Raw genomic sequence first — 26830 nt, forward strand, 5'->3', positions numbered from 1 at the left:
AAAATATAAACAAGAACTGTAATTTAACACCATAGTGGAGGTGGGGGTGGAATACTGAACCTGCCCAGAGAATGGGGGTGGGGCAAGGAGCCAAACTCTCAGTGAAATGCAGGCTGAAAGTGGTGACAGGGTAACAAGCCAACTTCCCAGAGGAGCTGCTAGCACCCAGCAGAGATTGGGAGAGGCATAAAGGCATAAAGGCTGAGAGTGGGAGTGGGGAGACTAGCCAACACCCCAGAGGAGCCATTAGCACCAAGCAGATTTAGGGAGAAGCACAAAGACTGAGAACAGGGGTGGAGCAACAAGCCAACCTCTCAAAGCAGGGGAAGGTGGTGGATCCTGGAGCTGATCTCTGGGACAAAGGGCAGCATTCAAAACTGAATTGCCCTACCTTGCTGGGGGAGGAGGTCACCAAACAGAGCTGCAGCTGAATGGAAACACAGATGCTGCCTAATGAAAACAGCAGCTCTGACCATCCGGCAAGAGCTGGCACTCTTATCTCACCTCACAATTCCAACTAATTTTGTGGCCAGAAGGAACCAAATACTACTCACAAGACAGTCACCTAGTGAGACCACATCAGAGCTTCTTCTTATATGCCAACACCAACACATAAGGAATAACTCCAGAACTTTTACCAAAGGACTAAACTTTTTGTGGTTCCTGGCATTTCTTATTGTGTGTCTTTTTGTTCCTACTGTAATATTAACTTCACCATAACTATTCTTTTTTCTCTATTCTTACCCTCTTCATTTTCCCTCCTTCTCCTGTGCTACAATCCATTATTCTCCTTCCCAACTACTATTTCTGCCCATTCTCATCCACTCTTTCTCCCACCTTCACATCCCCTTCTTATCCTCCCCCAATTTGTAACCACATTGTCCTCCACCCCACATACTCACCACTTGCTGACTAGCCTACTGTGCCAACTATACACAACCCCAACCTCCTGCAATCCCTGACGTAAGCACCCTCCACTACAACAACAGAAATACACCCAAACACACACAAGGGCCAGAAAACCTAGCAGTCCCCATTCCTTTTCCTCCATCCACCCACCCCTTTCAAACTTCCCCTTTTTAATGCCATCTTTATCAATTCCTGAAAATCTATGACTACCCTAATAACCATTACTCCCACAAACTCCCACTGTTTGTAGATATTATCATTGAAGGGTTTCCTATATAATGTGTAAACAACTGGTCTGGTATACAACCTGTTAACTTGTTGCCAAATTATACCTCCAGGCCAAGCACAGAAAGAGCACATCAACATAGCTAATAACCAAGTCAGTCACAACACAAAAATTAAATCAGGGAAAAAAAAAAACAGAACCACCAACTAGCCTATCAAGAACATAGTTGCAAGGCACCAAGGAGAGCAATGGGAAGAAGAAGAAGAGATAGAAACTACTGTCCTCAAAAAAAAAAAAAATTCAATGCAAGATTCAGTGGAAGATAAAGAAAATGGATCTTTATGGTCTGTTCCTGACCTCAACAGGATAGTGATAAATGTCACTAAGGAGCCCAATGACAGCCACATAAAAGTCCTCAAAGAAGAAATCACTATGAAAATCATGGAGAAGATACTACATATGGTTAACCAGAATGTGCAAGATGCACTCAAGAAATTTCAAGACACCAAAAATAAAGAACATGAGAAGACACAGAAACAAATAAATGAACTAAGAGAGGACTTCAGCAAACAACAAAGTGAAACAATGGACACTATAAGAAGAGAGATTTATGAATTAAAGATGACAACACAAAATATAAAAGAGGAGTTGAAAAAATGCAGAAAACCTCAGGAAAAAAATTAAATAAAAATTCTGGAAATAAAATGTTTCCTTAGTCAAACAAAAACACAGTGGAAGGCCACTCTAGCAAACTAGAACAAGTGGAAGACAGAATTTCAGAGCTCAAAGATAAGATAAAAATTAAAGAAAAAACAAAGAAATCTTGGTCAAACATCTCAGGAGCTGTGAAAGGAATATGAAAAAATTCAGCCATTCCATCAAAAGACCAAACCTGAGGATCATGGGCATTGAAGAAGTATAAGAGGTGTAAGCCAAAGGAATAAGTAATATATTCGATAAAATAATAGTCGAAAATTTCCCAAATCTCAAAAAAATTTCACCCATTGATATATAGGAAGCCTCCAGGATACCAAACAGACTTGACCAAAATAGAACTTCCCATGGATATTATCATTAAAACAACAAGCATAAAGAAAAGTGAAAGAATATTGGAGGCTTTAAGAGAGAAAAAGCAAATAATGTATAAAAGTAAAATCATCAAATAACAGCAGATTTCTCAACAGAAACATTAAAAGCAAGAAGGGCATGGAGTGAGGTATTTTCAGGCACTGAATGAAAATAACTTCAGCCTTGGGATACTCTACCCAGCAAAACTGATGGAGCAATACAAATCTTACATGATAAACAGAAACTAAAACAGTATATGACCACCAAGCTACCACTACAAAAGATTCTACAAGGAATTCTGCACACAGAAGATTAAAGCAAATAAAATCATGAGAGGACAAGAAGTATCAAACCACAGGAGAAGAAAAGAAAAGTAATCAGAGAGTAACATTGATTTGACTGCACACAACAAATCCTTTAACAACAAAAGCAACTAAATGGCAGGAATCACCACACAACTATCAATATTAACAAGGAATGTCAATAGACTCAACAATCCCATCAAAAGACACCCTTTGACAAACTGGATTAAAAAGGAAGATCCAACAGTCTTGTTTATAAGAGACCCATCTCATTGACAGAAATAAACACTGGCTAATGGTGAAAGGCTGGAAGAAGATTTAGCAAGCCAACATCTCCCGGAAATAGGCAGGAATAGCAATACTTATATGAGACAAAGTAGATTTCAAACTTACATTGGTCAAATGAGATAAAGAAGGATACTGCATACTAATAAAAAGGGCAATAAATCAAAAGGAAATAACAATTATCAACCTTTATGCACCCAATGTCAGTGCATCCAATTTCATCAAACATACACTAAAGGACTTAAAAGCACATATAGGCTCCAACACAGTGGTAGTGGGAGACTTTAATACCCCTCTATCACTGATAGATATGTCATCCAAACAAAAACTCAACAAGGAATTCCTAGAACTAAATGACACCATAAATCAAATGGACCTAACTGATGTCTACAGAATAATTCATTGGACAACAGCACAATATACATTCTTCTCAACACCCCAGGGAACTTTCTCCAAAACAGATCATATCTTAGGGCACAAAGCAAGCCTCAGCAAATATGAGAAAATAGAAATAACCTCATGCATTCTATCTGATCACAATGCATTAAAACTAGAACTCAGCAACTAAAACAAAAGCAGAAAATATGCAGATAATTGAAGGCTGAAGAACACATTGCTTAATGATCAGTGGGTCATAGAAGAAATAAGGGAGGAAATCAAAAGTTTCCTAGAAGCTAATGAAAATGAAAACATGACCTACCAGAACCTATGGGACACAGCAAAGGCAGTCCTAAGAGGAAAGTTTATATCCATTAGTGCATATATTAAAAGGACAGAAAGATCTCAAATAAATGGCCTAATGCCCCATCTCAAACTCCTAGAAAAACAACAAGCAAAACCCAAAACAAGCAGAAGGAGAGAAATAATAAAACTAAGGGCTAAAATTAATGAAACAGAGACAAAAAAAACCTATACAATGAATCAACTAGGCAAGTTCTTTGAAAAAATAAATATGATTGACAAACCCATAGCAAATCTGACTAAAATGAGGAGGGAAAAGACACAAATTAGTAAAATCAGAAATGAAAGAGGGGAGATAACAACAAACACCATGGAAATCCAGGGAAACATCAGGGACTACTTTGAGAACCTATATTCCAATAAATTGGAAAATCTTGAAGAAATGGACAAATTTCTAGATACTCTGACCATCCAAAACTAAACCAAGAAGATTTTAATCATGTAAACACATACTGTATTTGAAGCAGCAATAAAGATTCTCCCAACAAGGAAAAGTCCAGGACCTGACAGATTCTCTGCTGAATTCTACCAGACCATTAAAGAAAAACTAATACCAACACTCCTTAAACTTTTCCACAAAATAGAAAAGGAAGGAAAACTGCCTAATTCATTCTATGAAGGCAGTATTAGTCATCCCAAATCTGGACAAGGACACATCCAAAAAAGGAGAATTATAGACCAGTCTCCTTAACGAACATTGATGCAAAAATCCTTAATAAAATAATGGCAAACTGAATCCAACAACGTATCAGAAAGATCATTCAACATGACCAAGTATGTCTTCATCCCAGGGTTGCAGGTTTGGATCAACATATGCAAATCAATAAGTGTAATGCAGCACATTAATAGAAGCAAAGAGAAAAACCACTTGATCATCTCAGTAGATGCAGAAATAGTCTTTGATAAGATTTTGCACCACTTCATGATAAAAGCTCTAAGAAAACTAGGAATAGAAGGAACGTACCTCAACATTATAAAGGCTATGTATGACAAACCTATAGCCAACATCATACTTAATGAGGAAAAACTGAATCCATTTCCCCTAAAGTCAGGAACGAGACAAGGATGTCCACTCTCCCACTCCTATTTAACATGGTCCTGGAATTCATAGCCAGAGCAATAAGGCATGAAGAATACATAAAATGAATACAAATAGGGAAAGAAATAGAATATCCCTACTTGCAGACAATATGATCCTATACCTCAAAGACCCAAAACACTCTACCCAAAGACTCTTAGATACCATAAACAGCTTCAGCAATGTATCAGGATACAAAATAAACTTACAAAAATTAGTAGCCTTTCTATACACCAACAATGAACAAATTGAAAAAGAATATAGGAAAATAATTCCATTTACAATAGCCTCAAAAAAATCAAACACTTAGGAATAAACTTAGGAAAGGATGTAAATGGCCTCTACAAGGAGAACTACAAACCACTGAAGAAAGAGATGAAGGAAGACTACAGAAGGTAGAAAGATCTCAAATGCTCATGGATTGGCAGAATCAACATAGTAAAAATGGGTATACTACCAGAAGCAATCTACATGTTCAACAAAATTTCCAGCAAAATCCCAATCACCTTCATTACAGAAATTGAAAAATATACCCTGAAGTTCATTTGGAAACAAAAAAAGGCCACAAGTAGCCACAGCAATACTGCACAGAAACAGCAACACTGGAGGTGTCTCAATACCTGACTTCAAACTGTACTACTGAGCCATAGCAATAAAAACAGCATGGTACTAGCACAAAAACAGATAAGAAGACAGAATAGAGGACCAGGATATGAATCCACACAGGTTATTTTTGACAAGGTACCAAAAACATGAGATGGAGAAAAGATAGCTTCTTCAACAAATGTTGCTGGGTAAAGTGGTTATCTACCAGCAGAAAAATGAAACTAGATCCATGCCTGTCACCCTGTCCTAGTATCAACTTAAAATGGATTAAGGACCTTAATATCAGACCTGAAACCTTGCAGTCAGTATAGGGAAGAGCAGGGAATACTCTGGAAGAAATAGGTATAGGCAAGGACTTCCTCCACAGAATTCCAGCAGCCAAGCAGCTAAGATAAAGGAAGGACAAATAGGACCATATGAAATTAAATAGCTTCTGCTCAACCAAACAAATGTTCTCTAAGTTGAAGAGCACTCCTACAGTGTAGAAGAAAATATTTGCTAGCTATGCATCAGACAAAGAATTGACAATCAGAATATACAGGGAGCTCAAACAACTAAACTACCCTAAAATCAAAAACCCAATTTTGAAGTGGGCAACTGAACTAAACAGAACTTCTTCAAAGGAAGGAGTCCAAATACCCAAAATCATGAAAAAAAGCTCACCATTGCTGGCCATAAAGGAAATGCAAAGCAAAACCGCATGAAGATTTCATCTCACATCTGTTAAAATAGCTAACATCAAGAACACCAACAACAAATGTCAGTGAGGATGCAGGGAAAAAGGAGCTCTCATACACTGCTGGTGGGAATGTAAGTTAGTACAACCAATGTGGGAAACAATATGGAGACTTCTAAAAAACTAGACAGATCTGCTATATGATCCATCAATACCACTCCTAGGGATATACCCAAAGGAATGTGACTCAAGTTATTACAAAGGCACCTGCACACCATGTTTATTGCAGTACTATTCACAATAGCCAAGCTATGGAAACAGCCAACATGCCCCACTACTGACAAATGGATTAAGAAAATGTGGCATTTATACACAATGGAATTTTACTGAGCCACAAAGAAGAATGAAATTTTGTCATTCACAAGTAAATGGATGGAACTGGAGAACATCATCTTAAGTTCAGTTAAACAGGCTCAGATGGCCAAAAATTACATGTCCTCCCTTATGTGGATTATAGACCTAAGACAAATGCAGTAATATTGGACATGGGTCACACACTAAGGGGAGAACATGCATGGAAGGAATAGAGAAAGGGAAGGAAACCTAAAACTTGAATGTGGTTGATGTGATCACTGTATAGGACCAAATATAGTAATCTCAAACTTTCAGAGTCCACTCTGGGAAGGTGACTGCGAAGTAGTGGAGAGGTCTGGTAGAGATAAACCAATGTGTACTGCAATACACATGTGCATGCAAGCAATGCTAGGAATCCCTCTGTATAGCTATTTTTATCTCAAACTAGAAAAACACTATGTCTTTCTTATTATCTCCTATGTTTTCTCTTCAACAAAATCAGAGAACAAGAGGGTAGAACAGATTCTGCCCAGAAGCAGGGATGGAGGGGTGGGGAGAGAGGAGAGAAGGAGGGGGGAGGTGGCCCAAACAATGTATACACATGTAAGTAAATGTAAAAATGGTAAAATAAAAGAAAGTAAATAAATAAATAAATAGCATCAACCAAGGCAATTATAAAACACAATAATAATTTATTACCTATAACTAGTGATATCATAATTATACAGTTTTATATTATTATTTAGTGGCTAATGATTAATTAACAAAACTATCAACCCTATTCAGGAACTTTTTTAAAAAGTGGAATTCATATGTTATAAATTTGATTTGTGCAGTCTAGTTTCCAGTGAAACGTCACAGTTTATATATATGAAGTGAATTGTACTGACATAATATTTTAATACAAATAACACATATTGTTGTAAAAAATTGTGGAAATGAGAAAGTCTAAGAGGATATAAAGTAAAACTACCACCATAAACAACCTGCTTTATTTTTGGTATTTTTAAATCCATTTGAAATAAATATGACTGACTCTCAAGTTCTACATAAAATTTAATGCTTTTCATACTGATAACATTATATAAAAATTTCCCCATGGAATTATCTATGCTGCCTTATTAGCTACTATATGAACACAAGAAAAGTGGCTTATCGCTTCCTATTTTAATTGAATATAAATCATACCATAGTGAACATCTTTGCGTATAACTTTCTGAAGTTGATTGTATTTATTTTTTTAGTTTTGGAGTTGATTTTAAAAGTTCCAGAGATTGTGTTTCTATAAATAGAATTACCGAGGATTATTATTTCACACACAATTATGTTAGGAAACACTATGAGGTGTTCGTTTTCCCAGACATAAAATAAGAAGAGTAGTTTTCATCAGCTTCAAAAATATGCATACAGTCTTTGTGATTACACAAATATTTGAAAATTAGGAGAAATAAAAGTGTTCACACTATGATTAAGTGTGGGTTGTAGAATGTTGGGCAAATTCATTACTACTCCAAGGCCAGTGAGGATTCAGTAGAGACTGAAATCCAATTTTCATTCCACTGGCCTAGCTGAGCATTAAAAGCTGTGTCTGTCCAGGGACTTCATGTAACTTGTACAAAGATGCCATCTGCTTGGCAAACTGTGTGCCCATCTGGAGAGAGCGCTTTTCTCATTAGCACAAAACCTTCTTACAGGCCTGTTGTGACCCTTACAGGAGTTTCTCTAGTGGGGATTGGAGGAGAGGGTTGCAGTTTAAACCTTTCCTTTCTTGTTTCCTTTTTTAGCTGTACTGGGGTTTGAACTGAGTCCCCTTATTGCTAGGCAGGCACTTCTACCACCTGCACCATATTCCAGCCCTTTTTCCTTTAGTCATTTTTTGAATAGGGTTGGCCTGGACAACAATCCTGCTATTCCTCCCATGGGATTACAGGTACACACCATTATGTCCAGTTTATTGCTTCTTATGGATTCTCACTAACTTTTTGCTCAGGCAGAACTGAAACTGCAATCCTCCAGAGCGGCCTGAATTATAGACATGAGTCATGATGCCCAGGAAAGTCTTTTGTTTTCTTGAAGAATCAGATATCAGTCTCAGTAATAAGATAAACAAGGACCAGGTGAACAGCCCTATCTGTTTGGGGTGCGAGGTGGCAAGAATCTCTGAAGATTTTTTCTTTATTCACTCCCTCTATTACTCTTTCTTATTTTCCAGCACCATTTTAAAACAATTTTATCAAGTTTGATTTTTCTCTTTTCATGCATGTGTATGAAGTACTTTGATCATATTTACCCCCTTCAGCTTTCCTTTCACCTCCTGCTGGTTCCCACCCCTAAATAGTCAATAGTCCCACTGTTTAACTCTATTGGGTTTTTTTTTTTTTACAGGATTAGATTCCACATAAAAGGGAGAATATGTGCTATTTGTCTGGCTTATTTCATTTAACATGATGATGTTGAGTTCCATTCATTTTCCTACAAATGACATAATTTCACTTTTTTCTGGCTGAATAGCACTTTGATGTATATATGAGCTGCAAAAATTAAACACCAAAGAAAAAAACAATCCAATTAATAGATGGGGGGATGAATGGGACAGGCAGTTCTCAAAAGAAGTACAAATGTCCAATAAATAAATGAAGAAACGTTCAACATCCTTATCCATCAAGGAAAAACAATTCAAAATAACACTGAGATTCCATCCCACTCCTCATATGCTGTCATCAAGAAAACCTCTGAAGATTTTTTAGATAGTGATCAGAACTCATCACTCAATGAAGATTACCCTAGTCCTTTCTTCCTGCATCTTATGTCCACGTATATCCATGCTGACTTTTCTCTCTGATCCCCACATCTGCTCCTCTTTGCCTTTTAAATTTTCCCCAGTTTTGAATGCATGCATCACTCCTGCTGTGAAACTTTCTCTGGTTTCAGCAATTCTTCATAATCAATAATTTCCCTTCCTTTGAATCGTACCATTTGTTATTCTGAGAGTCGTAAGTGAGATTTTTATGTCCAAGCTTTAGATCTCTTTGTCCTTTAATTTAACTGGGTAAATCATTTGGCTGTAGGGAGGCCATGGCAATGCCTCAGTTTCCTTATAAGAAAACTAGAATAAAAACAGGTCATTGTCTCTTAGGACGCTGGTGAATTAAACATCTTAATGCGTAGCATTTGGTTAGTAGTGCTTCTATTTGTTGGTTACGTTTAGCTTTAATATTGTATTCCTTTTTTATTAAATGATTCTTACTTTTTGAAAACAAATTATCTCATTTTTAAAAATTCTTCAGCATTCTAGCAAAAGTTAGATTCTTTTGTCAAGGAACTGAAATCACATGAAGTTTTAGCGCTTGGTATAAGTAGCTGATTTGATATCTTTCCCTCTTTCCTTTTATTTTTTTATCCAGTAAAAATTTATACAGAACCCATTATAATCCAAGTATGAAATCCTGAAGAGGGTCATTTTCCTGGATTTAGGGACCCATATCTGATGAACAGATATGTGAGGAGTAGCACTACAAGAGTGAAGAAGACACACATCATTGAGCCTGCAGCTCAATGATGGACATCTGTTCCAGATCAGTATTGAGGAGGTTTGAGCCATAGCCAGGCTGACAATTGTCATGGCTTTTCTGACCGGGAAGATAGCTATCTAAAACTATGGAAAAGATAAAAATAGGAAATGTATGCTCTACAAATTTCCTTAAAGACTTGGCAACAATTTCCATCCCACAGATAAGATCAAATTATAAATGATGGTGTTTGTACAAGAGGGTGCAAGTGTGGCTAAGATTTACTTAACTCATCATATTCCTAGATTTCATGTATCACTAATGCATGTAGCAAGCAAACAAGCACAAAGCATCAGCAAAAGCCATCCTTTCATTCACAGTTAGTAGGCCCAGTTATCACTATCCCAGTGGAACAAAAGTATGGAGGTATTTTCATGAACATGTACTCTTAAGTCAAAAACCTTAATTTGTTATTTAGTAATGACAAATTTAGGAATGAGCCAGACATTGAACAAGGTATTGGGTGGTTACAGCATCATATTTAAGAAAGTCAATTTAGTTGCAATTAGTGTTAAAATAATTTATTTTAAGGATAAACATTTGATTATTTCATTCATTTACTTCCAATCTGGTGTTCTATGTGCCCAATTAAATTGTAAAATACTGTCATTAACTTGTGATTCTACTTGCAATCATGTTAAACCTGTGGTTATACTTGCAGTCATATTTATTTATATGTTTCTATTACTAACACACACACACACACACACACACACACACACACACACACACACACACACACACACCAGGAAGGATGAAAGCATGCAGAGCTTTAATAATGGAATGTAAAATAAAGTTAGGTTGTTTCTCTATTTGTCTTGTGTCTCTTTTCCCTTGTTGTGCTTTCCTTATAAGAAAAGTAGCCAATTTCCTATGAAAGGTCACTATACTATTACATTTCCTTTTATGCACTGTCTCTGTTTCAGGTCCTGGGTCTCTTAGTAGTAAGTAGGGATCAATTGTCCAAGGTCCCACAATATTGTGTTGCTGGTATCCAAGTTCATGTGTTTCTGGCTCCAAAAATAGAGCTTTCCCTTCTGTATCAAATATCTCATCCTAGGAAGAGTTCCTCACAGTCAAATACATAAAATATCCCATCTTCAAGATGGGATAGAAAAGAAGTTAAAATTTTCAATCTTAGGAGTGGGATTTGTGTCCAATTATTTTCTGTTATTTCATTATAGACTGAGAGTTGACCCATTTTAGAACCTCTGAAAATCTCTTCCTCCTCATCTCTAGATGTGGCTGATGATCATTTTTGCTTCCCACTGTTGTTGAGCAAAAAACTACTAAAGTAAAAATGTATAACTTGTTAAATTAAGTGAATACTTCCCATTATTTTAGATAATGGCTATTGTTTTGAGATCATTTTAAGGCAGTGCAAGGTCACTACTTGTGCAATTAGAAATATGTAAATGGCCTCGAATGAGCTAAAATGTAGGTGTCATTTTAATTTATAAAAAATAGACTTGATCAAAAACTTTATTTTTTAAAAATTTAAGATAAAATCTTGGCCAGTACAATGTCCTCATTCAGTATAATTTAAGTACAGTCTTGGCTATTTCAGTAGATTTTGTATCTTTTGGTTAAACCATCTCTTTTTTATTGTGGCAGTACTAGCATTTGAATGCAGGGTCTCCAGCTTTAACAGTCTCTTCTTTACTGAGATTTCCTCTCCATTTTCTTGCTTAAGAAAGGAATGGGGGAGAAAGGATGAGTATCCTGATATACCTGTTTTAAAGACTGGACAAGTTTCAGAGAGATTTGCAGGTTGACTGTGGTCACATAGTTTGTTGGTGATAGAGTCAAATCTCAAACTCAGCTCTGCAGATCCCAAGTCATACTTCATTTTTGATCCTGGTGTTTGGACTCAGGGGTCTAGAACTTGCTACAGAGGTGCTCTACCACTTGAGTCACACCCCCAATGCTTTTTAGGATAGGGTCTCCCGTATTTGCCCAGGACCAGCCACTGATTTCAGTCCTCTACCTATGCTTTCAAGTAGCTGGGATTATAGATATAAACCACCATGTTTGGTTCAAGTCATAGTTTTGTCACTCTGTTCTTGGGAACTCAGCCCTCCTATCTCTATCTCAACAGGAGAAAACTCTCACGCTTATGGACAGGTCAATTGTGAGGGTTCTTATTATTGTTTTAAGTAACACTGCAACTTCCCCTATTCCTATCCTGAGGATAGTGGAAAAGAAGTTTGCACTAACTTGGGTAGTAATTATTTCTCTTTTATCCAAGACAGAAAAAAAAAATTTGTTTCTGTGAAATTAAGAATCTCAGGTTTGATCTCGCAAATTCCATCTCCGTAATTCTTCTCATCTCTGACAGTGAGCTGTATAAAGTGCTGTATTAAAACAGTATTGACGTCATGTCACAAAATATTTATATAGCTTTTTGCTCCCATAATGAAGGAACATTCAATAATTGAGGATGGGTCCACTTCTTTTCCTCATTTGTGCGTAGAATGCAGGAATCCTCCAAAGAAGTACTGATGTTTAATATGTTACTTCTTTACTTGAGTAAGTTATTTATTTTTGTTTTTCTATTTTAACTTATTTTATAGATAATACTATCCAAATATTAAAGGAAAATAAAATGAAAAGAGAAACCTAAAACTTCACATGTTAATATTTGACTAAATTTTTTTCTATATAATTTCCATTTCCCACTTACAAATGTATTTAATTTTCTGTTTGGATTTTGAAAAATTGTTAATTTTGCATTATAGGTATTTACCTACTCTGTGGGCAACTCACTAGAGGCCAGGTACCCTGCTTTGCTTTGGAGAGTGCAAAGTCCATTTTGACGTGGTTATCAGCCCTTGAGAGACTCAAATTTCTTGACTCAGGCACACTCTGAGACAACAGTGTATAATGTAGGAAAAAGGGAAGGGCCACATCATCCAGAGGTGAGAAAGGATTGAGCAGCAGTCCTTACATGGCTAGAGTCTTCCTAGGGAATGGTGTCAGAAAAACTGGAAGATCTGTCCAGGATCAGCTGGGAAGGATATTTATATGTAAGACTTCTTAGAAAGTCACCCCTTTTGCTTCATAGTATCTGAAAATGATAATAAAATCTGAAATAACATTGAATTTGTCCTCAGAACAATAGCATATTATACTAGACACTTTAGGATATGGGGATTATTGTTGTAAGCCACGATCAAAACTACCGACTGAGCGCCAGCCAGGAAGCACACTTAAGTTAAGTTATTTGATCTCAATATCAGGCAGGGGCAGCAAAAAGAAAATGAAAAGCTGAGGGTGGTTGGCTAGCAATTAAATGTTAGGTGTGAATAGCAGAAGGCCTCCTTTGCCAGCATTTAGAGTGACTATAACTTCCTATATTCAGAAACCAGAAAAAGCCAGAGTAAGCACAGTACTTCAGAGTATTTGACCTCACAAAAAGTTTGAATTTTTAAACTAGCTAAAAATTATGCCAAGGTAATGACACAAATTAGAAAATTATTGGACCTGGAGATAGGGGATGAGAACATTTGGATTGATATAGGTAATCTCCCTTGATTACAATGAACTCTCTGGACTGATAAAAATGGATCATTGTTACAGGCAAGTGTTAGTGCCTACCTACCTGTTAGTGTCTGTTATTGCCTTTCCTCCTTTGCTCTTACCTAAAGGCCATACTCCCTTGCAAGGAAACACATTACCTCTTCCCTTTCCCCAGGGTAGGCCTTTATGTTTTTTCCTTGCAGCCAGACCAATAACTAAGGACCAAGTTGCAATATGATATGTTCAAGGAGATAGCAGATCTCCTGAAGAATAAAAGGTTCTATGCATTGAAGCATCCTCCAGACCTAGGCATTGAACCAGAAGAATTCTTATAGGACTGAATGCGGAGGGTTCTGAGGGTGAGTGGGTTTGAAAGATAAAGTTGGGTAAGTACTATTTTAATGATTTGGTTGTACTCAAAAGGAGTACCATATTAAACACTGTGGAAAGTACTGAGAGAGATAGTACTAACACACTGCTAGATACCTGTGTCATTATAACCTTGTTTGTGGTAGGTTAGGACATTCTGTTCAAATTAAAGGGCATATTATTGCTTCCCTCACCTCTTTCCACAATGATGGAAACAAACCATCTTGTTAAAATTGTTCCTCTTCAAGTTTTGGAGACAGCAAATGTCACTCATGAGAAAATTGCACCAGTCATACACCAGTTGACCCCAAAGGCTGCTGGTCTTGAAGTAGAACCAGATCACAGAAAGCTATGAAGTGGACTGAGCTGCAGTAAAAGTAGCCCTGCCATTTATTCCATGTGACTAAGCCAAGCCCAGGTTTTTGAAGGTGTCAGGATCAAACCAAGATGGCATTTAATTTATGACAAACTTCCTAGAGTTCTGGACAAGTCCATGCCAGCTATAGTACAGAACTATATCCTTTTCTAAGAAGTATGCTTCTTAGGACATGTTAAAATAGAGAATCATAGCGTCTTCTACAGTTACGTTCTCCCTGAGCTTATACCAGAGGCTACACCAGGGACAGGTGATCTTTATGAACCACTGAAAATGAAAAGCTCTACTTCTTCAAAATGAAAATTCACTAATGCATATAAAGTATCTTAACATAGAGATGATAGAATACAATCTCAATAAATGTTGCCATTAATTTCTGTCATTGATTAGTTCAGAGGATAAGATTAGATCTCTCCTTTCAGTTCTTACATGTTTTCTCAATTAATTGCTTTAGTTTCTTCTCCTTACTGTATCAGGATACACTGTTCATGGCAGCAAGTTGTAAATTGCTGTTTGTGGCTGAGGGATGATTAAGCCCAAATCAAGTCTCAGGTCTTCCCAGGCCTTGCCAGAGACCAATGCCACACTTTACATAAGACTCTCATGCATTGCACAGCTACTCTCACTCTTTATTCATGTGACTTCGCATTGGTGGCACTTTATATTCATGGCAAATTTCCTTAAGTTACCTCTTAAAAATAAAAATACCATTAGCATTAGTATTATATTTCCTTGATATGCAAAAATCAATTTTTGCATGAAAAGATGCTATCTTTATACCCTGATTTAGTTTTGTTTCTCTTATCTTGCAACAACTGGCTTTTAATGAGGATTTTATTTTCCATTGAAAGCCCACAGCCTGTCCTTAATTCCTGTTGTGGTTTGCTCATTATTGATTGACCCACCATGGCTTTGAGAGAACTCTTGCATTCTGTTTGTTGATCTCAATGTAGCTGAGAGATTTTTAGCTTTATCACTGAGTTAGAAGGCAATGTGATTAAGATTCAGACATTGTGAAGTACTTTGCACTTTCTGCACAGAAAGTTTTTTAGCCCACACAAAGTTAAAGGGTTGAAGGATGTTTCAGTTACATTGCCAGAGAGCTTTAGTATTTGTAATTATAAGCTCACCTCTCCAGTAGCTTCTTCAGCTCATGAACATGTGGAGGTGTGGGCTCAAATGCACATTCTGTGTGTATATCTCTAAAAAGTCAGAATGAACATATTGGTTTTGTTGTTAATAATGACAGAAAATCCCCCTGGAGTTGGAAAGGCCAGAGGCTGAGGAATTCTATATTTAGGAAAAAAACAATTGCACATACAGCAGTTGTACTTGCTACAGATCATTTTTTTCAGGACAGAACAATCCCTGGGGTGTGCTGGGTGAACAGCTTCATCAGAGAATTTTGTTGAATTCCTCCTAGCCAGTGAGTAATTGGGCCCCTACTTCTATACTATGGTACTACATTTAGAGAAATGAGTTGGTTCAGTTCCAGTACTGAATTCCTACTGGGCTTTGTTTTGTTTTGCTTTTAGTAAATACTTAATATTCTTTCTGCCCTTAGTTTTGATAGGATATTTAATGAATTGAACAGTCTAAAATCATTTTGTGCAAAAAATTATGTACAATTTAGAAATTACAGAAAATTTAAGTAAAGAACTTATTAATTTATTCATGTAACAGATACTCATTATAAACTTACTGCATTCTGAGCATGGTGTAAACACAGAGAATCCAGAGATTTATAGAACCGTATCCTGCCTTCAAGGAACTCATTGTTCAGACATGGAATAAGTAAGCAGTCATTTGTATTAGAGACAAAATTCTCGAGAGCTACATCACAGAGAAAATGTCTAGAAGGACCTAGGAAAGCTCTGAAAGGAAATTAACTGTGAAGTTAACATAAGAATTATTATGAATAATAATTATAATTGTTATTATTCATAATTATAATAATTATGAATAATAATGGAAAGGGGAGTTCTAACTAGACATGAGGAGACAAGAAGTGAGAGAGATTTTGGCAGAAGAGAACACTGGTAGTCACATGACAAGATCATGGAATCACTGAGGATATGAGTGGAGAGAATTGAGGTTTATGAGATGAGCAGGGCCTGGTGATGAAGGCAAAAGTGTGTGTGTGTGTGAGAGAGAGTGTGTATGTGACAGTATGTGGGTGGGTGTGAGTGTGTGTGTGTGTATGTGTGTTATGTGTGTGTTTGGGGGCTCTTTATGCTCATAGTTCAAAGCAGTGATGCTCTTCCACAAATTGGTGTTTATGCTAGGAAGGCCAACACTTCCCAAAGGACTTTCCCTTTTTCCTTGAAAAAGCATTGGTAAAATAGTAAGTGCTGGATTGAGTTTACTGGAGAAGGATGCTAATTTAATGATGAATCCTGGTTTATATTAAGAGTCTAGGCTTTATTCTCTGTGGATGATACACAACAGGTGAAGTTCTTTACAGCCATACCACCATTAATACAAGCTTCTTTCACTCATTATTGCTGTTGGAATGTTCTGAAAGTACTTCCCACTTTTCCATTCTGAACAGTTGTATCTATCAGGGATTGGAGAAAACAGGAGTGGGTGCCAGGCTGTTTGAATGACAGCTATTAATCTCTTCCCTATGCCTTGCTACTAGGCTGTTGCCACAGCTCCAAAACAGGGCCACATAGCAGTCACCTGGGGACTCTGCTATCATCCCTAGGATTCTCATGTCCAGGTTCGTTACGTGCCAACACTGACACCACTTTTGAAGTCACATAGGAGGGGGAAAAGGACAAAGTATCCTCTTAGAAGACAAGAGACCATGCACATGCATAATTCTTTCCTTCTTTGGCCATATATGCATCCTTCCTTTCAGTCTCATCTTGCAGTTGAGCTCTTCTGCCCATGAAGTCTCCTTGTGATGCAGCATAGGCTCCAATAAAGCCATGTTGTATGGTTTAATGCCTACTAGTTTTTTTCTATTCAGGTAGAGTGGGCTGATTCGGCTGTACTATTAGTAGATAACACCAAGGGCTGCTAGTCCTGACTATGCCTAGCAACCAGAGAGATGCTGAATTGCTTTGAAAGAGTCGCTAGAAGAAAAGAGCTGAGAGCTGCGGGAAATGGAGAGCTGAAGAGAGCAGAGAGTTGAGAGAGCAGAGAACTGTGAATTCTCTGTTCTGTAGTTATACTACAGAAAAGCCCTTGGGAATTGGTGGCCCTAGCCAGTGGTAGGTCTCCATCAAGCTACTGGGAGCTACTAGCTCTTGCTATGGCGTAGCTGCCAAGAGTAGCTAAAGAGCTGTTAACAAAAGCTTCTGGCTGCTGAGCTGCTGGCTCTAGGGGTGTAGTGTTGCACTGAGGGTTAAGAGTTACTGAATATCCAAGGTAACACAATGCAAGGAGCTGAGAGTCACTGACACTCAAAGCAAAGAACTGCTATCACTTAGGGTGCTGCATGTTGCCTATTCATAATTTCTATCCAAGTTGAGCAATGTACCCTCAGCTGATAGGTAATATGTACTATTACATGATTAATATCTCCAGTAAAAACAGCAGTGAAAGGTTCTATTGATCCAGCTTCTGCCCTTGGTGGAGAAACAATCAGTTGCCCCATCCTCATCCTCTTCCTTATGAGGAGACTCCCAACCTGAATTAGGAAGTGCTAGAGTTTACTGGAGGTTCCTCAACAATGTGTAGAGTTAATAGTTGGATTCTATTTTATTTGGTTTGCTCATTTTGTGGATGTGATATGAGAGGAAACAAACTATGTATATGCTAAAAGTATTCAAATTCCCAGGTATCTATGGAAATAACAAGAAATAGTTTCATGAAAAGTCTCGAGAAAGGTTTTATAATAGAAAAAATTCTCTATCATTTTGAGAGGATGATCATGTTTTTAAAGGCCATACTTCTTTGATTTCAAAGAAACATATGTATGATTATTAGTAAAAGCATGCACTGTGTATGAAAAGACATTTGATTCAGGACACATGCATGCTGCATCTTTTAGGACATTAGTAACACTTTAGTAGTCACATTAGAAAGATGCACATTCCTGAAAAAATCAAGTATTCCTCTACAAATACAGAATGTTTTCAGATAGAGGGATGGATTAATTAGAAAAAAATTAAGAGCAATATACACAACAGCACAAAAATTAAGCCATCCTCTCATTCTGGAGAAGATCAACATACTCTTAATGATGGGGAAGTATCCATATGGCATGATTGTACTTTGGACATCCTTCTCTGATCTTTTCCTGATTCTTATTCCCCATTGAATATTATTCAACCATAACTAAGGATGAATAAACCACTATCACAAAAGGGTCTTGAAGAGCTAAGCCCCAATATTCATTCTAGTCTTATAGAAAGATATTTACACTATTTGGAAGAAAATTAAAGTAATACATTCCATTTGAGTTTGTTTTGCACATTACAATCCATAGGACTTTTGGACAATTGAGATTGGCTACTCTTCCCTACTCTACTCTCATTTTTTCATACCAATGGTGAGACCTTGATTCTAGGGCTTCAAAGTAGCCAACAAATGCTAGTGTGCTCACAAAAGGAAACCCTCTGTATCCCCTTCTTTTCTAACCCATTTTCAACTAAGGCTCCCTTAATCTTAAATCCTCTTTAGCTTTTCATCCTCAGAAATCTGGTTTTTGATTTTTCACTTTGTCAGTAATACATTTCTCCTCACTACATAGAAGTGAGGCATCCACCTATGTTCTTAAAATGTTTACAAGAGGAAAGAGAGTTGTCAGGAGTCCAATGAGAACACTGAACAAAACTTTCATATGTAAATTGAATGAGAGGAGGGGAATTGTGAAAATGGTTGAATCTTGGTTAATCACATTAATGGATTATAAGCTGACAGTATAATGGAAGCCTCAACTTTTGTCGTCCAAAGACTTATACTCAAAATTTGACTCTAACACTCACTTACAATTCATTCATTTTATTTACAAAGTGATGCTATCAATCATAAGCCTATAGTTGAGATCAAATGGGAAAACCAATAATATATGTAAATAGTGGTTATCTTTTCCAATCAACATTGTGGGAATTGGTATCTGAAATTTGATAGTTATTTTAGAGAAAATCAGACCTCCCTGTCCCATGCAACCTTCCTTGAACCATGGAAATATGACTAGAGAAAGGGAGGATAGGACCAAAGTAATTTAAAAGTAAAGGACATGTGATATAAGAACTTCTTAAAATGCCACAAGGTACCCCCACCCAGTACAATAATAAAAATAAATAAACAATTCTAGAACTCTCAAAAAACCAAAAACAACCAAGCGAAAAGTGCAGTATAGTGATCTAATTAATGACAGAGGTAGCATCATCACTCAAGGCAGGGTAAAGTGACTGCTGTCGAACATATTTGTAATTTGTTATATATAATATTTTCATACTAAACATAGCCCTCTGTTATGGTAAATGTGTAGTTGTACATAAAGAGACTTGAATATTAATATTGAAGTTGAGATTTTAGTGGTAGTAATGTCATAGCAGTAAAAGTATTTGAGTTCCTTTTATATGCCAGCTATTGTGGTAAGCACTTTATATTCATGAGCTCATTTTATCTTTTAAAAAACTCTTTTCTGTAATTTAAACAACCAAAGCTCAGAAAAGTGAATTACATTGTATAAGTTTACACAAATGATTAATATTTGATGAAATCTAAACTTAGAATACTCTCGAGCCAAACTATGCTATTATACATCTTATTATTACTGCCTCTTTAAAGTTTACATTATGGAAATCGACACAGCTTTCTTGGCATAATAACAATGCTATTATTAATAAATTGAACTAATTAGTTTGAATGCATGTAAACTAACATTCTGGATAGTCAGAAACATAGAGAATATCATAGAAGCTTAGAGTTATATTGGATTTTCAAGGTCATTAAGCCAACCCATCTTTCTTTTCTACTTTATTCTAAGATATGTTTGAATTCACAGCTTTTTTTCAATAAAAGATAAGATTTTTATTTTTCATTTTAATGGACTGATACACTTTAGACCAAGGAAGAGAAAGAATGAACTACATCGATATTATTCTAATTTCTACTGCCAGATATGTCTGCTGACCTTCCTCTCTGAGTTTTTTAGAATTATTACCATACCAGCAATTAATTCTTCCCTGCTTTTTGTTTCATGAACTCATATGAATTGAGGCTCATTCACAATAGAAGGTATTACAAGTGTGGCATGAATTCTACCTTTCTAATTCTAAGCTCCCCAAAATCTCCAATTTATGTCATAGGTGGGAATAGAGGTTTTTGTTTCTTAACATCTCAACCTGAAATTCATGATATTTGCTTCCTGAATTTGCCTTCTCTCATATTACTATTTTGCTTTAATTGTAGTAATTTGCCTTTTGCTTATGTTCAGATCAAGGATGATTACAAATTTTCTCTGAGTATAAAAGCTTCATAATTTCTACACACACAAACACACACAGAGACACACACACACACTCACACACACACACACACACACAGCCAATTCTTACACATAAGTTTTGGGCATGGCTTTTCAAAACCATAATCGGACCTGCAGGGAATGGACCCACACTGTGACTTGCTTTTTCGAGTTATTTAAGCAAATACTCCACAACTACAATGCTTGTGTTTTCAGCATCTTCTGGATTTTTGCATTGAACATAACCAAGAGAAACACATTCATGGGTTCATTCAAGAGTTTTGGTCATGGTGACATATATGCCTTTCTTTGTCCTACAGAGACTTCCTATATTCTGTTACCCCTGATGAAGCATATTATATATCCTTATCACAGATTTTTGATAAAGGAGTTTTAGTAGAGGGGAATATTAATCCACTCAGAAACTTATGTTTAGAACCCTCTGTTTAACCTATACTTTGTTGGTTTTGGAATTTTGCCCCAAGCACAGATCTGTTATATTTTCAAAAGTAATTATAATACCTTTATTCCTCAATTCGGTATATTTATAATAATATTTCATAATTATGATTATTCATCACTCAAGTGTAAATTATTCATTTTCTTTACCTAGGTTGAATTTTATCAGTGTAATATAGAAAATAACCTGTTAATCTTTTACCTTCAAATATAGCTGGATGAGGAGATTGATTTACCAAGTTCATTTTCCAAAGTTTTACTGAGCTAGGAGAAAAACATCAAATATTAGGATTCTTGATTGAGTATAAATTTTTTCTGATTGGTAAATTAATTTATATGAAAATTTTCAAAGTAACAGCTTAACATATTCTTTTTATAGAAACTCATTAAGTAATTTTAAGTTGTGGGAAGTCACAAATATTTGTTTGTTAGCTTATATTCTGGCAAATTTCCTTCTAGTGTTTTTGTTGTTGTTCCTGTTTACATTTTCTGTAAATATATTAATGAACTGTTGTGGTACTGCCATGCAAATATGAGGCAATTAATTTATGTTCTATACAAATTACCAAAATGAATGGACTAAACATTAATCATGCTGACTTTAGAGCTACAGGCCCTCTACTAGTTTCTTAATCTGAGGGAACTGGGCTTTGTTAGCTCTCTAAGACCCCAGGGTTTGTGCCTGACTCTTGGACTAGTTTGGAGTACTTCACTGGTGCTTCTTTCAGTTAAAGTGCCTAAGACCAAGCAGGAGGAGACTGTGAGTACAGAGTTGCTCAACTTGCTTTTAGAACTTGGCTGTAGAGCTACTGTCAACTACTGTCCTGTGTGAAAGAGACAAGTTTAGCTTTTTCAGGCAAAAACAAAATCACTAATGTCAAAATAAACAAAGTTTCCTCTGTCCCCACCTCTGAGTAGCGGAATGTGTTGGACAATTTTCTGGTCCTAGATGCAGGAGGTTTAGTTTACAGGCTCTTCCTACCACTAGCTCCATTATGAGTTTTACTTATGAAGTCATTAGCCTTCTCTGTTATTTACAAAAGTAATAACACTACTAAAATGTATATTTTCCTGATATTGATAAAATTGTTTTGGGAAACCACCTCTCTGCATTTCACCATTTATGCTACCCTTGTTAATACAGTCTTCTTAAAAGTCTTTGTTAAATGAGAATCATGGGAGGCACATTGTAGAGAGAATTCTTGCCTTGGAGTAATGTGATAGGAATGAAACTTACATGACCATTGGAAACAGAGGAACCTGGGTGAAGTCCAACTCCATTAATAAAGTATTTGAGTTTTTGTTTAGTTCTTGTCACCTTATGATGAATATCTCTTTCTCTCTTTCCAATGCTACAGTTACCTACAAAAGAGGTGTCAGTTTTTCATTAATGGTATAAATTAATTGAGTTACACAAATGATTCAGTTTCTCAGTGCATCCTCTGTATTATTTGAGATAAACAAAATGGAAACTCTGTGCCCTGTATGGATTTTGAAGAAAACTTAAGACGTTCACATATTCATGTGATGAAGTGAGAAGAAAAATAAAATGAGTTAATGGTAGAAATGAACAGGTAGCAAATAGAGAACTAAAGGAAAAGTTAGCAATGGAGATCTGCTGTGTGTTGGTGGTTTTCTTCTGACCAACATTAACTTGGGGCAAACACGTAACAAATTTGAATTTCAGTTTCCTCCCTCACAAAAATGATGGGTGAATATAAAGCCTTTTGTATTTTTAGCATATTATAACTTTATGATTCTAAAATACCATTTCAAATCTTTGGTATAGCTGCAATCAGCTCCTAAGAGGGTATACATTATGACTAAATCCCAAAGAGCAGTCTGAATTATTGACCATTGGTCCAGCTTCCTTCTTGTTTTTTTGCTGAAATACACATCTTCTAGTGGCCACCTTCTCATGGCTCTGGTGAAAGGATCCCTGGTGGAACACCTTACACCTCAGCATTCAGCAATGTTCTTCCCACTGCCCCCCTTCTGCATAGGGGAATGTTGGTGGTGTTTTTTGGTCAGTTACAGTTAATTATTGACGCATTCATTTCAATCCTCCTGACCAGGAAGAGTCAACAGCAACAAAAACCAATGTAAAATCAAAACTCAAACAAAACAAAACAAACAAACAAAAGTTAGTCCTCCTTCACCTAGAATACCAGACTAAATTTAACCATAGCATGACCAATTCTCTAAAGTACTGGATTGAAAACTGCAAAAACTAACGAGTTTTATTAAATACATAAACAAGTTTTTCTTATTATTTGACAACCCTTACTTAAGTATAAAATGTGTCAGTTTCTCCCAGAAAGAAAGACTGGGGCCCTGTGGGAAAGAGGGAGAAAAGACATTTGTACTATTCAGGGCAAGTTGAAATTTGAATCCACCATTGTGATGGTCATGGTAACTGTGCTGCTTCCTTTCAGTTTGCCACTTTGGTCCCACTCAGTGGAAAACCAAGTAGTTGGAGAGAATGGGCTCAACATGAAAAGAGGTGCCAAACACCTTATAGTTCAGGAACGAAGATAGATCTGGGCTTGATAACTAGATGAAAAGTCAATAAGAGAAAGTGCCAGTCATGGGGGTCATCAACTGATCATCTGTATCTCAGTGGGCCTGAACTCTCTGATAATAAGCTAAGTAGAATTGAGTTTCTGTCATTTAAAAAAAGCAAATAAAAAGAATTCTAACATAACCACACATAATCATAAGTCATTTTTGAAAGTAGTCCTCAAAATGCAAATATATTCAGCCCTTCCATTGACCAAGATAGTCTGAGATTTTCCCTGAGTTGGAGAGAATTTTAGGCAGGTTTTTTTCTGACCTCCCAGATTCTTCTGGATCTTTCTTTTCTTAGAACATTTACTTGAGAAAACTTGTAATTATAAATTCTTTTTCTGCTCCTTTGAGATTTAAGTCTTCTATAACCTAGGACTGACTGTCTTTCCCAAGGACTTGGGGGGTATGTCTTTGAAATGTAATTATGAAAAGAAGGCATCCCTATCTCCCAGTCTTTGGAAGAGGATAGGAGCCTAACTTTGGTAAGTGCCAATTAATGAGCCTACATGCCCTAATCTCTCACTTAAACTACTCCATTACTTTTCCACTAGTCTACTCAGGTGCTTATGCTATGCCTCATAAATATGTATTCTTTAAATAGTAATAATAATAATAAAGAAACTCTCCCATCTTTTGTATAACCTTATCTGAATTCAACCTCTTTTCCCTTTTGTAATAGTCTTGAATAAAGTCTTTCTTGCTTATTTAGCAGGCTAGGCACAATTTTTCTTTTAGAATTCTCCATGACCTTCATGTTCAGGGGAGTCAGCCAAGAAGAGAATTTAATCAGAAGGCTTGGACCTCTGCCTACATACTGAGAATCTGTTCTATAATGGACTCAATTAACCTTCATATACTTACATTTTCTCATCCACAGAATGGGAGCCTGAAAGATTCTTGAGAAGATTATAGAAGATGGAAGATATAGATAGAATTGTAAATATATCTAAAGACAGACACAAATATTTGCAGATATGACCAAAAACTAAAAATACGTTCTATATCTCAAAGATGTTTGTAAATAACACTTAATCTGAAATGATGGTGATGTTATCCAGAATATAATCTGACCTACTATAAATCAATACAATTTAAATAACAGTTGTTGTATAGGAAGTAAATAGTTCAATTATAGATACAGATATAGAAATGAATAATGCACAAATGAAGAAATCTTAACATCATAAAGAACCAGAAAATAGTACTTTAAAATGACAATAAGTTATTTCTTCTAGTGGCATGGAAACTTAGCTATATTTAACTTAATGCTGAACTTAGAATTTAGTATAAACAATCTCCATTCCTGTTCCTTCTCCCTCTAATCTTGCTTTAAAGGTCTTAAGACCAATGCCAAAATATATGGGGAATATCAATTCTGCAGTAGAGAAGGTACCAACCTTGAAACAATAAAGGACAATGGAAATATGGGTTTCATGGAACAAAATTCAGATTTGAATTTAAAATTTTTGTTTTGCATTTTAAGTGTATATGTATTTTAGGTATTTTCACATATTGATTTATTATCTCAATAATAAGTGTTCTATTGATATTTATACAGCATTAAAACCTTAGCATAAAGCAGAATGGTTTAAACCTTATAGGCAAACATGAGCATTTTATTTATAATTTCTTCCATGTCTTTCTCACCGTAGGTACTTCTTAACTATCATAAAAATAAAATGAAATTGAGGTCTATCAGCCATTACTACTATTTTGTTTGTTTTTTGTTAATGGTCCCTTTTTCACTCAATGGTTTATATACTTCAAGGTACTTAAGAATGATCAAGACTAATCCCCTCCAAATCATACACACACACATTTTGACTTTGCAAGATAATTTTGCCTATATATATACATAATAGACATTATGTATTGACTTTAGACAGCAATCTCACTTAAAATACAACTGTATTACATGTTTGCCACTTAAAAAATTATATTAAGTATTGGTCAGGTGAGGACATGGAATTTCTCATGCACAATTGCAGGGGGTAAATCATATTTTTAGGGCATTTGTAATACTCATCAACTGATTAAATCTGTAAATCTTTTGAGTTGATAACTGTTTCTGCAAATTCATTATTCATAAGCATTGATAAATATACACTGTACAACTGGGTAAGAACATTCAATACAAAATTGAATTCAATTCAATACAAAAGTGGTGTGGTAGCAAAATCCAGTGTTGATGAACATATACTTAAATTCCTTAAATATCTATACACTTCATTTAAATGAAATAAAAATTCCTTACTTTGACCTCAAGACCCTGAATGAGTGCCTTTTCATTTTCTTTAGAGCCTCATATTGTTCTTACATTCATGTGTTCTCTATACTTTAACACATGATATTTTCCAGTACTTTATACATCCAACAACTGAGATGTTAAAAATGCATACAATTTAATAGTGCAGAGAAGTTAACAAGTTTGATGCAAATCAATATTTTTAATACAAAAATTAAGACAATATTTAAAATTGAATTCTGTTTGCATGTGTGTGTGCAAACAGACACATATCAATTGTGTAGCTTACACAATTATGTAGCTTACAGTCATGGTCCCTCTACAGATAACAAATAAAAAATAAAAACAATCTTCTTCTGACTTAAGAAACCTGGTTATTTCTCTCTGTTTTGTTTTGTTCCTATAAATTTCTCTGAAATCTTACTTAATGTTTTTTGAAATTAATAACAATGCTAAGGGTTTTGAAAGTGCTTTTTTTGGAAGGCACAGTAAGCTAAGTTCTTCACATTCATCATCTCATCTTTACTACACTGAAAACGTAAAACTATTATTTTAAGGTGATTTTCACAAAAGATAAGTATATGTTCAAAACCCACACAGCTTCTACATTGCAAAATTAGGTTTTCCATTCTATTAGGGTAACCACAGTGCCAACTTTCATTTGCAAAAGATTCATGGTTTGGGGATAAAATATATAGCATTCCTAAAAATGGGAAGACCACTGGTACAGACCTCATGGAAATAATACGAAGAATAAATGATGCAGCATTCTGTAGAGTTTGCTAGAACAGACTCTGGACTCAGATTGTTGAGGTGTGAAAAGTGGGTGTGGAGCTTCTTGGATGTTTACAAGTTACTTAACCTCTGAGACATGAGACATTGGAAGTAGAGCTGCCTCTTCCAGGAAGTGTGGAAAATTCAAGAACAAATCTGTCTGCCTGGGTGGTCTATGTCAAAACATCCCTAATGCACCTATCCATATCTCTAACAGATATGGATACAAATTTGGGAAAATTTTGAATTTTTAATCATGAGTATCATATAAAAACTGAG

This window comes from Castor canadensis, chromosome 7 (assembly GCF_047511655.1).
Source record: "Castor canadensis chromosome 7, mCasCan1.hap1v2, whole genome shotgun sequence".
Lineage (NCBI taxonomy): Eukaryota > Metazoa > Chordata > Mammalia > Rodentia > Castoridae > Castor > Castor canadensis.